We start from the raw sequence: 15984 nt of genomic DNA on the forward strand, positions 1-15984 counted from the left end.
TGACATATCTGTTGACCATTGTCTGGGAACCATTCTCAGTGCAAGAAACCACTTAGAGGTACGGGGGATATATAATCACCTTGTCTAATTCTCCTTTGAGGTCGAATTTATCCAAACACCAAACCCTGTTGAATGAAGCTACACGAGACAATATTAATACATGTCATATTCTATCAATCCATAACTCATGACATCCAAATTTCATTAGCATTTTTTTAATAAAAAATCATTCTACCATATCATATTGTCTTTATTCAACCCGGTCACTCTGTTAATCCTTTGAGATTGACTCTTAATATAGTGATTTACCTCACAGCAAGCAAAACCTGGCATAAATTAGAATGTGTTTAAAAAGCACACATTAAAAAAATTAATCCTTAGTTTATTACATTGAACTGTGAGAAATTTTCATATTATTTTGGCCAATTGATAACATTAGTTAGGATGCTGTTATATTTTGTATTTAACAACTTAATTAATTTTTGCATAATATAAATGATATTTTATGTATGAAACTAAACGTAAAGATGTGTTATTCAAAAGTCAAGCATATTCGATAAAACTAAATGAACAAACTGATTACACAATAATAATATAAGGAATCTCCCAAAAAAACAAAATAGACATTTTTCAACAGCTTTTCATAATGTTTTTTTCTTCTCCTGATAATTAAATAATATCAAATAATTTCTTATAAATTATTTTTTAATTTTTAAACAATAACTTTTGGTCTTTTTTTAATTTAAAATGCTAGATATTTTTTTAAAAAAATTTCCGAAGGTTAATGAGTCCATATTTAACTTTCGTGAACCATCAAAAATAATTTTTCTAACAAGGAAACACTAAATTATCATTTTTGAGAAGTTATCAGGTAACATAGTTCTATATATTTTTGAACTTAAAATAATTCAAAATTGTTTGTCACACAGTAATATATATAATGTACATAGATTTAGGGATGGCAATGAGTCAGATCAGATCAGGTTTCGTAAGATCCAAATCCGATCCTTTATGTTTCAGTTCGGTTCGGGTTCGGGTCCGGATATTGAAAATAAAGATCCAGATCCGATCCTTCGGGTTTCTTCGGGTTTCAGGTTTAATTTGGATATTTTAAAAGTAATTAATTAAAATTAAATAAATTTATATTAATACACAAATATGTTACATAACACATTTTTATTGAAGGGTAAGATTACATATGTAGTACTTTATCTATTGTCAGTAAAGGGTCGAGGTCTCACGTTCCTAAACTTAGGTTAAAGATTCGACTCAATTATTCTTGCTCGTTTATTTAACTAAAAAATAGCACTCTACATATTAATATAATTCAATATTAGCGTCAAATATAAAAAATTTAATTATCAACAATAATCTAACATATCGGTTATAAACATTAAATTTGTTAGGCCCTTAATCAATCTCTCGAATGGATGAACAAATATCCTTGAGAGCTGCTAGGTTATGCGAAAGATATAACAATATCGCAATGCATATAGCATAAACCTAATTTTAGCTTTGTATAGAGCACAGTTACACAATGTATAAGGAATCCTATTCTATCAACAACAAGGAAACCTATACAATTGCTTCTGAGATAAAGTCCTTCACCGGCTTGAGTTCCTGTTTCATTTTCTTTATCAAAGATCAACTGATGTGACAAATATTGATTTCATCATCCGTTGACATCATCATCTGTCGATATCATTATCCGTCGATTATCAACATCCGTCGATGTCATCATCATCCGTTGATATAAGTACTGATATGAAATTCTGATAGTTTCAGCTTGATATCATCAATTGCTCCTAACAATCTCCCCCAACTTTTTCATTATAGAAATATGGACAAGTTCCAATTGATGATGTCAAAACTATCTAAATGCAGGAATCAAGTATGCATATTCAATCTTACTTCAGTGAATATCAGACTTTACTCTTCATCCTGAACTGTTTCTTTAACTTGAGCAATGTCAGAGGTTAATTCTAGTTCTTCAGCTCAGAATGCTTCAATAATATTCCTTCTTTTTCTTTCCAACATCTTTGGATTTAGACTTTGAAAACTTTAACTTCTCTCCTATCTTCTCTTTTCCTTTAAAATTCATGTCAGCAGTTACTGTAACTTGTGATCTGATATCTTCTGCATGACTGATTTCCCTTATAACTACACCTCTGGTTGGTCTGTTAAAGGGATCATCTTCACAAAGTACTTGAGAAATAACAGCAATATCAGCATTTGCTGTCTTCATGGAATTCTTGAAGTCTTCCTCCATTGGCCTTAGTTGTTCAAGATCAACTATAGGATTTTCTTTTGCAAATATTCTTCTACTCACCTCAGAGTCAAATAATTGAATCTTTGGATTCTTGTAGAACAAAGTTGTCTTTCTTTATTCAACTTTCATAATTTAAAGAAATTGACTTGCTTCAGCACCAGCTTCTATCTCCAGAATACCTTGGTCTTCATCAGCAACATTTGCGACTTGTGAAGATTTTTGCATTTTTGTAGTCACAGTCAAATCTTCAACTCTTCTTTCATTCCTCTTACTTTCTCCTCCTTGTCTAGATTGAAATCTAGTGATTGCATTTGATGAACCACTAACTCTAACTAGCTCTACACCTTTTTTCCTTTTGTTATCCTTTTGTCCCCCCTTATTACCTCCATCAGGATTTATATCATCAGTACTTGTCAATGACAGCTGTTCGTATTTAGATTTAATATTTTTCTCCCCTTTTTTTGCATCATCACCAAGCAGTAGAGAAAGAATCAACTCCATTAAATTTTGTACTTCTGTAAGTTGAGCAGACATTTGATCTTGTTTAGCTTCCAATCTAGCTTGACTGGCTTCAATTGTAGTTTGTCTGGAAACTATTGATGAATAGTCAGCTTTGAATCAATCAAGATTCTTTAATCTGATTAATTTGAGTAGTAGTTGCTTCTTGAGCTGTTTGTAAGGATCTGACAACTAAAGTTGATACTTTCAGATGATTCAGCATATCGGGATTTGTAATATTCTGTTCTGCTGTTTCCAGATGTGCAACAGCTTGTGTTCTGGAAATAGGATATGTATTATCTTTCCAATAAGCATTCCAGAGATTATCAGAATAATCCTTTTCTTTCATAGCATCTAACTCTTTTAGCATCTGTTGTCTTACAGGCATAGGCATATCTTCAGGGAAGAAAAGATCATCCTCAAGATCTATAATAGTATTAGAAACATTGACTTCCACACCTTCAGCAATTAACTCCACATCTTCAAGTATTGTAGATAAATGAATTGGAGCTTCGAAATTAACTTCTAGAACCTCAGTTCCTGTAACATGATGTGGTGATTCTGAAATGGATGAAACTTTATGAATGGACTGTTGTGCTACTACATCTTCAGCAACAACAGGAATTTCCTTAGGTGATGGAAAAGTAGAGCAAATGGACTATTTTTCCAATAAAAATAGGGATTGTACCATGTGGTGGAATAGAAGAATGTATGGACTGCAAGAAAGTATTAGTACTTAGACTTGCAGGGAGATTAATAGCCCTTGGTGTATCAGAGTGTTCTTGATGTTCAACAGACTGCTGTTCAACATCTGTTTCTTTAGTACTCTGGGCACCTGCAAACATATAACAATTAAAACTTAATCTCTCTATTCTTTTAAAGTAGTCTCACTACTCCTCACACCACACATCTAATGACTTTCAATAGTCAGAGCTTCCTCATAAGGATTACTAAATCCTATCTCTCATCTACCTTTCATTTTGCCATGAAGGATACTGCCTCTCTTAAATTCTATTTTTCTCTCAATCTTTTCACACATCTCACAAAAAAAGGCTCAGAAAGATTGTCCTAGAGAAATAAGAGGTGGCTAAATATTGTCCTACAACTAGAGGTAGTCCTTAAATAAGGTCTAGTAGTAAATAGTAATCATGCCAACAAGATTTATATCAAGAAAAATATAATAAATGCTGAAAGAACTAGATCAATATTTAAAATAAATGCTGATAAAGTAATAACAGTATTTATATCTTGTGAATACACAATTAAGCTCACATTTGATATTGTGGTTATGACAGTTATTGTTCATCAATAATGAGAACCTCCATTTGAATTGGAGAGGATTTGATCTGGTTATTGTCATGTACCATGATCTCAAACCTTGTTCTTCTTGCAAAGAACTAACACTTGAATGTGTTTATTGAAAGCTATCAAAGAGTCTTCAGTAAAAACTGATGAAACATCTATGTCTCTGTTAGTATCATTAAGATCTACCTCTGCAAGTAGTCCCTAACCAACTAAATGTTGTTTCTGAGTGGTTAGCACAATTCAAGAATTATGTCACTTGATTATTGGCAACATTTGAGAAAAGAATTTAAGTGTTTCAGTTGTGAGAAAAAAATTAAGATTAAGATATTTAGTGTTAAGAAATGAGTGTGAACAACTTTCTTGATGAGAAAAAGAAAGTTTCAAAGATTTTGAATAGAATGTAACACTCAAAGATAATAATACTTATTGACTAAGAATTAAATCTTTCATAAATTTCTTCTTTAACAATAGTTACCTCATGCAGTGTGCTCAATCTGTACTGAAGTGATCACATGAACTTAAACAGAGATTAGTTTATTCACATGCACTATTAAAAATATTCGAAGTTTAGCATGCAGTACTGATATAAATATACCATTTAAAAGCATTCAAGCACACACAAGATAGTAAACAAGTAGTCACTTAAGAATCAAAGAAGATAGAATATTTCATTAATCATTAAGAAGCAGAGTACAAGATTTTTTATAGTATTTTAAAAATAAAACCCTAAACAATCTAACTATTCTGACTTCTTCTTCTTTTCTTCTTCCAACTTCTTCATCGGCCCATGATGAAAGATACGGGACATAGAACCTGCAAGAGAAATGATATTTTCTTATAATGCCAGCCATACGAGGCGACATTGTTCTTCCTCGAGACGCTGTTGTGCAGCCACATCAGCTCGTCTCATTTCTTCAAAGCGGACGTCTAGTCTAAAGAGATGAAGAGACTGAGTGTCATCTGAGTCCAGTAGATCAAGAATCGACTGTGGGATCTCAGAGTGAGGATAATCTTGGTCGTGGAAGACTACCCTAAATCGACCAATGTCGAAATATAATCTTTCGTATTCAGGAATTGCTACTGGACGATAAACTCCATGTGAAAGGGAATAGATGGTGGCCATAGATTCTGAATGAAGAAAATGAGTATATTTGGAATTTGTGAGTGAAAAGGCAGTGAGAAGTTTTGAAAGTGGAGGGTTGTATTTAAAGAAAAGAAGTTCAGAAACTGAAGAGATTCTTTGATTAACCATGTAATAATTGACCATAATGCAAATGCACGATTACGCATATCTAGGTAAACAAAAAGTAATTTATCTCTTCATATTCCTATTACCAATGTAAATGCTCAAGTATTACAAGATACTTGCATTAGTAACTAACCCATTTAAGCAATTAAAAGATATTCCACTATCTCACTGTATAATTAAAAATACTGCTTAATAATTTATTTCGAACAAGTTCAAAATAATCAATGAAATATAACAATCAATCAAGTTTTGATCATTATCAGTATTTTAATTATAACTATCAGGACTTGTCAACTACTTACAGAACCTATTAGGCAAACAAGTTTAACTAATAATGGAATATGTAAGCAAAATCAGTAGTTCAACATGCAGTTTTCACATAAAATCATTTAGCACAATGTGCATGTTATCATGGCATCAACATTTAGCACAAGTATAGGTATCTAACAAGTACTGACAAATAATAAGATACTATGCTTCAAAATTATCAGCAGACTTAATTATCAGAGTTTGAGAATTGTCCTCAAATCATTCCCAATTCATTCACCAATCTTGTGAAAGTAGCCTCACAGAGAGGCTTGGTGAATATATCTGCTACTTGCTGATCTGTTAGAACAAAGACAAATTCCACTATACCAGCTTCCACATGTTCCCTTATGAAATGGTACATGATACTGATGTGCTTAGTCATTGAATGTTGCACTAGATTTTCTGTCATTGCAATAGCACAATAACTTCCTGCAACAATAATCCAGTAATTGATTCTTCATCCATAGAATTTGAGCACAATAACTTCCTGCAACAATGTATTCTGCTTCTGCAATTGATGTGGAAATTGACTTTTGTTTCTTGCTGTACCAAGAAACCAATCTGCCACCAAGGAATTGGCAGCTTCCAGAAGTGATTTTCCTGTCTATTTTACATCCTGCAAAATCAGCATCTGAATATCCAATTAGCTTAAAGTCTGAATCTCTTGGATACCATAATCCCAGATTTATGGTAACTTTGAGATACTTAAAAATTCTTTTCACAACTAATAGATGAGGTTCTCTAGGGTTAGCTTGGAACCTTACACAGAGATGAGTAACATACATGATATCAGGTATACTAGTAGTCAGATATATAAGTGAGCTAATCATACCTCTGTAGTTAGTTATATCTACTGAAGAACAAGTATTTAAATCTAACTTGGTTGCAGTTAGGGGTGAGCAGAAAACCGCACAAACCGCAAAAACCACCCGCACCGCACCAATCCGCACCGCAAAATGCGGTTTTTAATTTTCGTATTGCGGTTGCGGTTTGAATTTTTAATAAACCGCGCGGTGCGGTGCGGGTTGTGGTTTTAAATTTTTGAAATGCGGTTCAAACCGCACCGCACCGTAATATTTAATATATATATATATAATAGTTATATTTCATGATTCCATTTATTAAGTTTGATTCCATTTAACATACTAGGAGTGTTTTCTTAGTGATCATCTTGTTTCTGCAAGATCAATTGTTGCGTGGTGATCATCCTATTTGTATTTCTTCAAAAATAATGAGACACGTGTTACAAAGCCAACTATTTAATAGTGAACTCATTTAATTGTCGAGCCAAACTTCTACGTTAAACTTTACAGTGTGGAATTTCTAATTTGTATTATTGAAGAATATTGGCGATTTTGTTAAATTATTCGGAAATTTAATTAATTTAAGTTTTGTATTTATTTAAAATTTTCGAACTTGTAATGTATAAACCGCAGTGAACCGCACCACACCGCACCGCATTTTTGTGGTGTGGTTTATGTGGTTATTGAGGGTACGCGGTGCGGTTGCAGTTTGGAAATTTGATCAAATGGTTTGCGGTTTGAGAAAAAAACCGCAGCGCCCGCACCACGCTCACCCCTAGTTGCAGTGGCCATGGGATTTGATGCAGTTGAGCAGTCTTGCATTCCAAATCTTTTGAGTAGATTCCTGGTGTATTTGGATTGATTTATGAAGATTCCTTCATTAGTCTGTTTGACTTGTAACCCCAGAAAATAACTCAATTCTCTCATCATACTCATTTGATACCTGGACTGCATTAGTTTTGTAAATCTCTCACAAAGTTTATCATTAGTAAATCCAAAAATGATATCATCAACATATATATGTACTAATAACAACTCCTTACCTTGGTATTTATAAAAGAGAGTTTTATTAATTGTACCTCTTGTGAAACCACTCTCTAGCAGAAATAGAGCAATTGTTTCATACCAGGCCCTTGGAGCTTGCTCCAGTCCATAGAGTGCTTTATCCAGTAAGTTAACATGATCTGGATGTTAGTGTTTGTGCCCTAGAGATAACACTATGATGTTTTAGTTTAAGACATTAGGATTATTAATGTTTATGTTCTATCGATTATTCCCTTTATAATTTATTAATTCTCAATTTACTGCGATATAAATATTAGATTAATAAATGTCCTTGGAATATGATATACAATTCTATATCCCTAAGTACGTGACTTATAAATGAGATTATGAGAATAGTATCAATATTCCTAAAGGTCCCTAGTCGCGTATTATTATTAAGGGACAATAATAATGCATTAAGACTGGTGTGTTTGTTGACTGATGATCACATCTCATTGATCATAGGTATAGGGATACTAAAGTAAAAAACACAGGCAGATGTATATGTACATGGTGCTGGACAAACCCAATGTGAGATTCTACATATCTGTTGTGTTATAAGTAATTCTCACAGGGATAATGATGTAATGGTCCTTAGACCTGAAGTCATTATATTTTTATACGAGAATTAATATACATTGATTCCATTAAAAGTTATCCTTGACGGGGTAATGATAAAAGTGGTCATTGGGTATATTAAGAATCGTATGAGAAATATGAATGATCTAGATGGGATTTAACCCTCCTATTTTAGGAGTGATATTATTGGCCTCTTGTGTGAGCTAGACTATGAAATGCGGGGCCACACTCAAATGTTAATTTGATATGATAGTCTACTCATTGATCAAGGAAACTTGGATTAAACTATGATGAGGATGACACATCACATGCCTCTAATTTAATATATAATATTTGGTTAAAAGTATTATATTATATTGTACATTATTCATAAAAGGTTTAATCGATCACCGATTCAATTATTATTACTTGGTAAGCAATGATGTATTACTAGATGCCGCTCATTGTTTACGATTTTAAAATAGATTTAAAATTCATTGCTAACGTAATAATAACCTATAGGGTCACACACTAAGAATGCTTGAAGGATTATTTAATTTAAATTGGATTTAAATTATATTAAAGTAATTCGAATTATTTATAATATTAATTAAGTATAATTTAATTAATTAAATAAATATTGATATTCGAATTTACTAATATTAATTATGAAATTTATTTGTTAAATAATTAAGTGAGAATTAATTATAATATAAATAAGAATTTATAATTAATAATAACTCCTAATTAGTTAAGAGTTATAATTCGTTTTTCTACTCTCTATATAATATCTCTTGTGTGGCTGATTTTGCGATCAAGACTTTTACTAAAATCCTAGCCACCAAGGGAGAAGATGGAGAGAGCGAGAAGAAACGAGTTTGTGCTAGTACACATTCAATCCTTGAGTTCAAGCATTCGTGTGGATACCGATAGAGCGTAGATCGCGAGAGTGGGATGCGTGGTGATTGAACAAGCTTTGGATCTCCATTAGTCAACCACTTGGTAAAACTTCTTAAGGTAAATAATCTGATCTATGAATTAAATATATGTTTTTCACATGGATCCTGTGGTGGGTTTTGAAAATTCTGATTTTTTATATTTTTAAATACTGTTTCCGTGGCGTTTATGAGCTCGAAACCCATCAATGGCATCAGAGCTACTTGCGAAAAGTGTTTAATTCATTTATGTGTTTACTGGTTTTATGATGATAACATGTATACAATATTCCATGACTGTTATGTATATTTTACATGTTGTTATGTTTATATATGCGTATGTATATATATGTTTTGAATATATGATATTCATGAGAGTTGTATAATCATATGATGATTCTATAATCTGTATATATACTGATATATATGTTTTACGTTTGTTCTTATTATAATAATCGTATTTGATACGATTCTGAATCGGATGCAGCAGATTTGCTGAAATCTGGGTCTGGTGTCCGATTTTGGCGAACAAATATGCTATTTCATATGGAATCGAGCATCTGAACAAAACTAATAGCTATAGCTATAATCGACTGATCTGTTAGGCGTTTGACGTTGTTTAGACCCTGTAATCTGCGATTTAATGTTATCAGATTTAATGTCGAATTTTCTGATTTTTGCTATATTTGAAGATCAAGGTTAATCCCACATGGAGGCCATCCAAGGAAGCAATACAAGAAAGAAGACATGTAATAGTTAGCCTGTATTTATTTTCCACCTTAGATTGACCTAGATCTTTGTCATTAGCTTGATGAAGATCACTTAGGATGAAGCCATAACCAACCACGTTTATTTATTGCACTTTACATATATATGCACATATGATGAATGTATGTGTAGAGTAGTTTATAAAGATGCATGCTTAATTAGATTAAGGATGTATGTATTAGATACGACACTCATGTCATGCTTTCTAAACAAGATAAAATCTGTAATGACTCAAGATTTTAAAATGAACAAACGATTATGAGATTCTCGTGTTTATGAAACACGGAATAAAATACAAATTTTCTTTGTTTCTGACATTGGGCGATTTTGTCAAAAGCGAGTTCTTTGAACTTGTAAGGTTATGGGATTTAAGCGAGACCGTTGTGACTCCCTCACTACCTGGAAATTAAACCATTGGCGAATATTGATTTGAAGTATTTTATTCAAGGAAAAATTGGGAATCTCTTTATGATGGGATCATGATCGTTTTAAAATTAGCAAAACCCTAAAGTTAATGTTAAGTTGATCAGATGCCTTCCAATGAGTTCAATGCGTTTACCCCTAGATTGACCAGGAGTGGATTCGCCAAAGCGAAGTACTCCTATATATCGTGGGAGATGTGTTGAAGTATATTGATACTTTTTGACTATTGGGTTTGACTTAACTAAGTTACCATAATAGGATTGTGAACTTAGAGGCATAGAGTTTGGCGAGATTTAATAGATAAATGTGAACAACTGTTGTTCCACCAAGCTATCCAAGAGTTATATAGTTGATATAATTGACAAATTTTGTCTACCTAAATAATCATGTTTTAGGAGAAAAGCCAAAGCTGACCTAACGCATGGTGAAATATGGATCTTGGCTCACTAGAAAGGATATAGAAGATATTCTTTCCGAATTAATAGTTAGGACTATTGATTTGATAAAAATAGTGGGAGATATATATTGTGTGTATATATATATGAATAATCACTTGAACATAATTTAATGATCATCTGTAGACTAAGTCATTTTATGCACTTTAATATTGTAGATATCAAATGATAAATAACACAGATAACTTCTCTATGTAATAGTCCTTGAGAAGGACAAGCTGACATGAAATAATTTCCTCGATTGACATGGGAACTTGAGGATTGTCCTCGGGTTCAAGAATGTCACTCAAACCCCTCCCTTATTTCTTCTAGCTGAGAATGAAATATGTGTAGAACAAAATGCTTACCAGAAGCAAATTAATTATGCAACTGATGTTTCATGTCTCATGCTTGTAATTATGAGTGCTGAGCTTTAGAAGTAATAAGAGCATAATGATGCTTATGATATGATTAGGCATCTTCAAAGGATGTTTGGATAGGCTCGTTAGAAAGATTTGACAATAATAAGGCACCATATTTTTGCATTAATGGGAGAATGATATCCGGTTGGACCACATGTTCTAAAGATGAGAGGTATATGTACCTTGATATTTTGGGTTTCAAGAATAGTCTAGAGACTCAGCTTGATTTGATCAAACAATCTTTAAACAACTTCTATTCTTAGTTTGTTAAGAACAAAAGGAATGAGATAAACAGAACATTCACTGAGTTGTTAAGCATGTTTAGAACTGCTGAAAATTACACGGTAAAGGCATGAATTATGTCCATATTGATGATGTACACATGGAAATGCAAATGGGAAAGGAAAGTGGACAGAAAAGATGAGTATTTGATCTTATTCGGTGCTAAACCTAAGTACAATCCCAAAGGGTTTTTGAAGCCTAATAGTGGTATTGCTAAAGGAGATGATTGTCATTTCTGTGGAAATAACTGAATGAATGGAAGTTAAATTGTCGAGCTTATTTGGAAGATCTAAAGAAGAAGACTAGCAATGGTCAAGCTTCAGGTATAGGGTTAGAATTGGAGCAAAAGTTGTTGCTCTAGCTGAAGGAACTCGATACCTAATTTTGCCCATAGGGCGAGATTGAGAACTTGATAAATTGTTATTACGTGCCTGCCTTTAGCGGATACATTAAGTCAATTTCTTGTCAGGACAAGAAAGGTTTTCATTTTATTTAAATAAACAATATTTGTTTATTCTATTTCAATGATAAGACTTATAATGTTGCACAATTAGTTAACAATTCATATGTTCTAGGTTGACTCAAATCGAACATTACCTCTAGCATTGTCGTTAAGCCATATTAATGAGAAACACATTTCTGAGTTACATATAGATGAATACTTGGATAAGTTTGATTTTGAATCATACGGAAGATGCGAACTTTGTCTCATTGGAACAATGACTAAAGCTTCTTTTACCTGATCAGGTGAAAGGGCCACCGAATGATTATGACTTATATATAATGATGTATGTGGTCGAATGCGTATGATGATAAGGGGGGCTTATACTACTTCATAACATTTACTGATGATTTCAATAGATATGGATATGTGGTTGTTATGAAGAACAAATCCGATTCTTTTGAAATGTTCAAAGAATATAAGGCCAAAGTAGAAAAAAAACAAGGGAAAAGTATAAAAGTTTTACGATCAGATCATGGAGGAGAATACTTAAACCTCAATTTTAAGAGTTTCTTGAAGGAATGTGATAGTGTATCATAACTTACTCCTTCTGGAACACCTCAATGGAATAGAGATTCTGAGAGGAGAAATCGTACCTTGTTGGACATAGTGCGATCGATGATGAGTCAAGCGGATCTTCCATTCCATTTCCGTTTCTAGGGTTATGCTCTAGAAACGGCTACATATACACTTAACCAAGTTTTGACTAAAGCGGTTTAAAATACTCCGTATGAGATATAGAGTGATGAATGTCATAACATGTCATTTATGAAAATTTGGGAATGTGAAGCGTTTGTAAAACATTTAGCCTCTGACAAGCTTGGACCAAAATTAGATATATGCTATTTTGTGGGATATCCAAGTGAGACTAGGGTATAGTTTTATAATCCTTTCGAGAACAAAGTGTTTGTTGCTCGGGCCGCTGTATTTTTTTGAGGGAGAACTACTTTCTAAGAAAATCAGGGGGAGGATAATACATTTCGATGAAGATCGAGAACCACATGATAACATTGAACCAGGGTTGGAATAAGATCAGGATGTACATCAAAATGTTGAAAGTAATCCTGCTTAGGAAATACATGTTATTCGTAGATCTAGTAGGATTCGCCATGAGTATCGGAGAAATTATGGATTTCTTTTGACTCAAGATGGTGATGTGATGCTTACGGATAAGGATAAACCTCACACCTACCAAGATGCTATGAACAGTCCAGACTCCGAGAGATGGCTGGAGGCCTAGAAATCCATGATGGAATCCATATATCAAAATAAAGTATTGACTTTAGTTGATCCACTGGAAGGGGTAAAACCTATAGGGTGTAAATGGGTTTTCAAGAAGAAAACTGACATGGATGGTAAAGTACAAACCTATAAGGTGCGACTAGTGGCAAAAGGTTTCAAACAAATTCATGGTATAGACTATGATGAGACTTTTTCACTAGTTACTATGGTCAAGTCCATCAGGATTTTGTTAGCAATAGTTGCTTACTTTGACTATGAGATTTGGCAAATGGATGTCAAAACTGTTTTCTTATAAGCCTTGAACATGATGTATATATGATACAACCCGAGGGTTTTGTCGATCCAAAGTTTGCTAAGATAGTTTGTAAGTTGCTTCTATCTATTTATAGATTGAAGCAAGCCTCAAGGAGAATGAATATTCATTTTTATGAAACGGTCAAAGAGTTTGGCTTTATTCAAAATGAATATGAACCATGTGTTTACAAGAAGGTTAGTGGGAGCCATGTGACATTCCTAGTATTATATGTAGATGACATATAACAGATATGGAATGTCTTACCTAATAACAGGATGTTAGGACTTGGTTGAGAAATTGTTTCTCGGTGAAAGACTTAGGCGATGCTACCTATATATTAGGGATCAAGATATATAGAGATAGATTGAAAAGATTAATCAACCTATTCAGAGTACATACATTGATAAAATATTGCATCGTTTTAGGATGCAGGAGATAAAAAAAGGATATGTTTCGATGTCTCATGGGATACTGATCTCAAAAGATAATTTCCCCTAAATCATTAGATGATAAGGGCCATTTGAGAAAGCTCCATATGCTTTAGCAATTGGATCTATAATGTGTATAATGATATGTATTTATCCTGATGTTTCGTATGCTTTGAGCATGACGAGTAGATGTCAGTCTAATCCAGGTGAGGGTCACTGGATAATTTTCAAGAATATTCTTAAGTACTTAAAGAGGACTAAAGATTTATTTTTGGTGTATGGAGAAGATAGGGAACTGGTTGTAGAGGGTTACACTGATACTAGTTTCTTAACCTAATTTTTGGATAGACAAGGATGATTATGTGTCTATGTCTGGTTTATGTTTTGTCTAAATATAATTGATGTTAGCTTGAATAGTTCACAGCAAGAACATTGATGATTCTATGGAAGCCGAATATATTGATATTTTGAAACAACCAAGGAGAAAGGCATGTCCTTAAGCGATATCACCTTATTAATGAGATTAATGGTCAAGGAGATATAAATGTAAAGTGCATAGTAATGATAGTGTTGCAGACCTACTGACTAAGGCTTTGTCGCAGCAGAAGCACGATGGTCATACTAGTTCCATGAGTATTAGATACATGTGTGATTGGCTCTAGTGCAAGTGGGAGATTATTAGTGTTTATGCCCTAGAAGACAACACTATGATGTTTTAGTTTAAGACATTAGGATTATTAATGTTTATGTTCTATCGATTATTCCCTTTATAATTTATTAATTCTTAATTTACTGTGATATAAATGTTAGATTAATAAATGTCCTTGGAACATGATATGTAATTCTATATCTCTAAGTACGTGACTTAGAAATGAGATTATGAGAATAGTATCAATATTCCTAAAGGTCCCTAGTCGCGTATTATTATTAAAGGACAATAATAATGCATTAAGACTGGTGTGTTTGTTGACTGATGATCACATCTCATTGATCATAGGTATAGTGATACTAAAGTCAAAAACACAGGCAGATGTATATGTACATGGTGCTGGACAGACCCAATGTGAGATTATACATGTCTGTTGTGTCATAAGTAATTCTCACAGTGATAATGATATAATGGTCCTTAGACCTGAAGTCATTATATTTCTATACGAGAATTAATATACATTGATTCCATTAAAAGTTATCCTTGATCGGGTAATGATAAAAGTGGACATTGGGTATATTATGAATCGTATGAGAAATATGAATGATCTAGATGAGATTTAACCCTCCTATTTTAGGAGTGATATTATTGGCCTCTTGTGTGAGCTAGACTATGAAATGCGTGGCCACACTCAAATGTTGATTTGATATGATAGTCTACTCATTGATCAAGGAAACTTGGATTAAACTATGATGAGGATGACACATCACATGCCTCTAGTTTAATCTATAATATTTGGTTAAAGGGATTATATTATATTGTACATTATTCACAAAAGGTTTAATCGATCACCGATTCAATTATTATTACTTGGGTAGCAATGATGTATTACTAGATGCCGCTCATTTTTTATGATTTTAAATTAGATTTAAAATTTGTTGCCAACGTAATAATAACCTATAGGGTCACACAATAAGAATGCTTGAAGGATTATTTAATTTAAATTGGATTTAAATTATATTAAAGTAATTTGAATTATTTATAATATTAATTAAGTATGACTTAATTAATTAGATAAATATTGATATTCGAATTTACTAATATTAATTATGAAATTTATTTGTTAAATAATTAAGTGAGACTTAATTATAATACAAATAGGAATTTCTAATTAATAATAACTCCTAATTAGTTAAGAGTTATAATTCATTTTTTTACTCTCTATATAATATCTCTTGTGTGGCTGATTTTGCGATCAAGACTTTTACTAAAACCCTAGTCACCAAGGGTGAAGATGGAGAGAGCGAGAAGAAACGAGTTTGTGCTAGTACACATTCAATCCTTGAGTTCAAGCATTCGTGTGGATACCGATAGAGCGTAGATCGCGAGAGCGGGATGCGTGGTGATTGAACAAGCTTTGGATCTCCATTAGTCGACCAACTGGTAAACTTCTTAAGGTAAATAATCTGATATATGAATTAAATATATGTTTTTCGCATGGATCATGCGGTGGGTTTCAAAAATTCTGATTTTTTATGTTTTTAATTACTGTTTCCGTTGCATTTATGT

This window comes from Apium graveolens, chromosome 2 (assembly GCF_009905375.1).
Source record: "Apium graveolens cultivar Ventura chromosome 2, ASM990537v1, whole genome shotgun sequence".
Classification (NCBI taxonomy): domain Eukaryota; kingdom Viridiplantae; phylum Streptophyta; class Magnoliopsida; order Apiales; family Apiaceae; genus Apium; species Apium graveolens.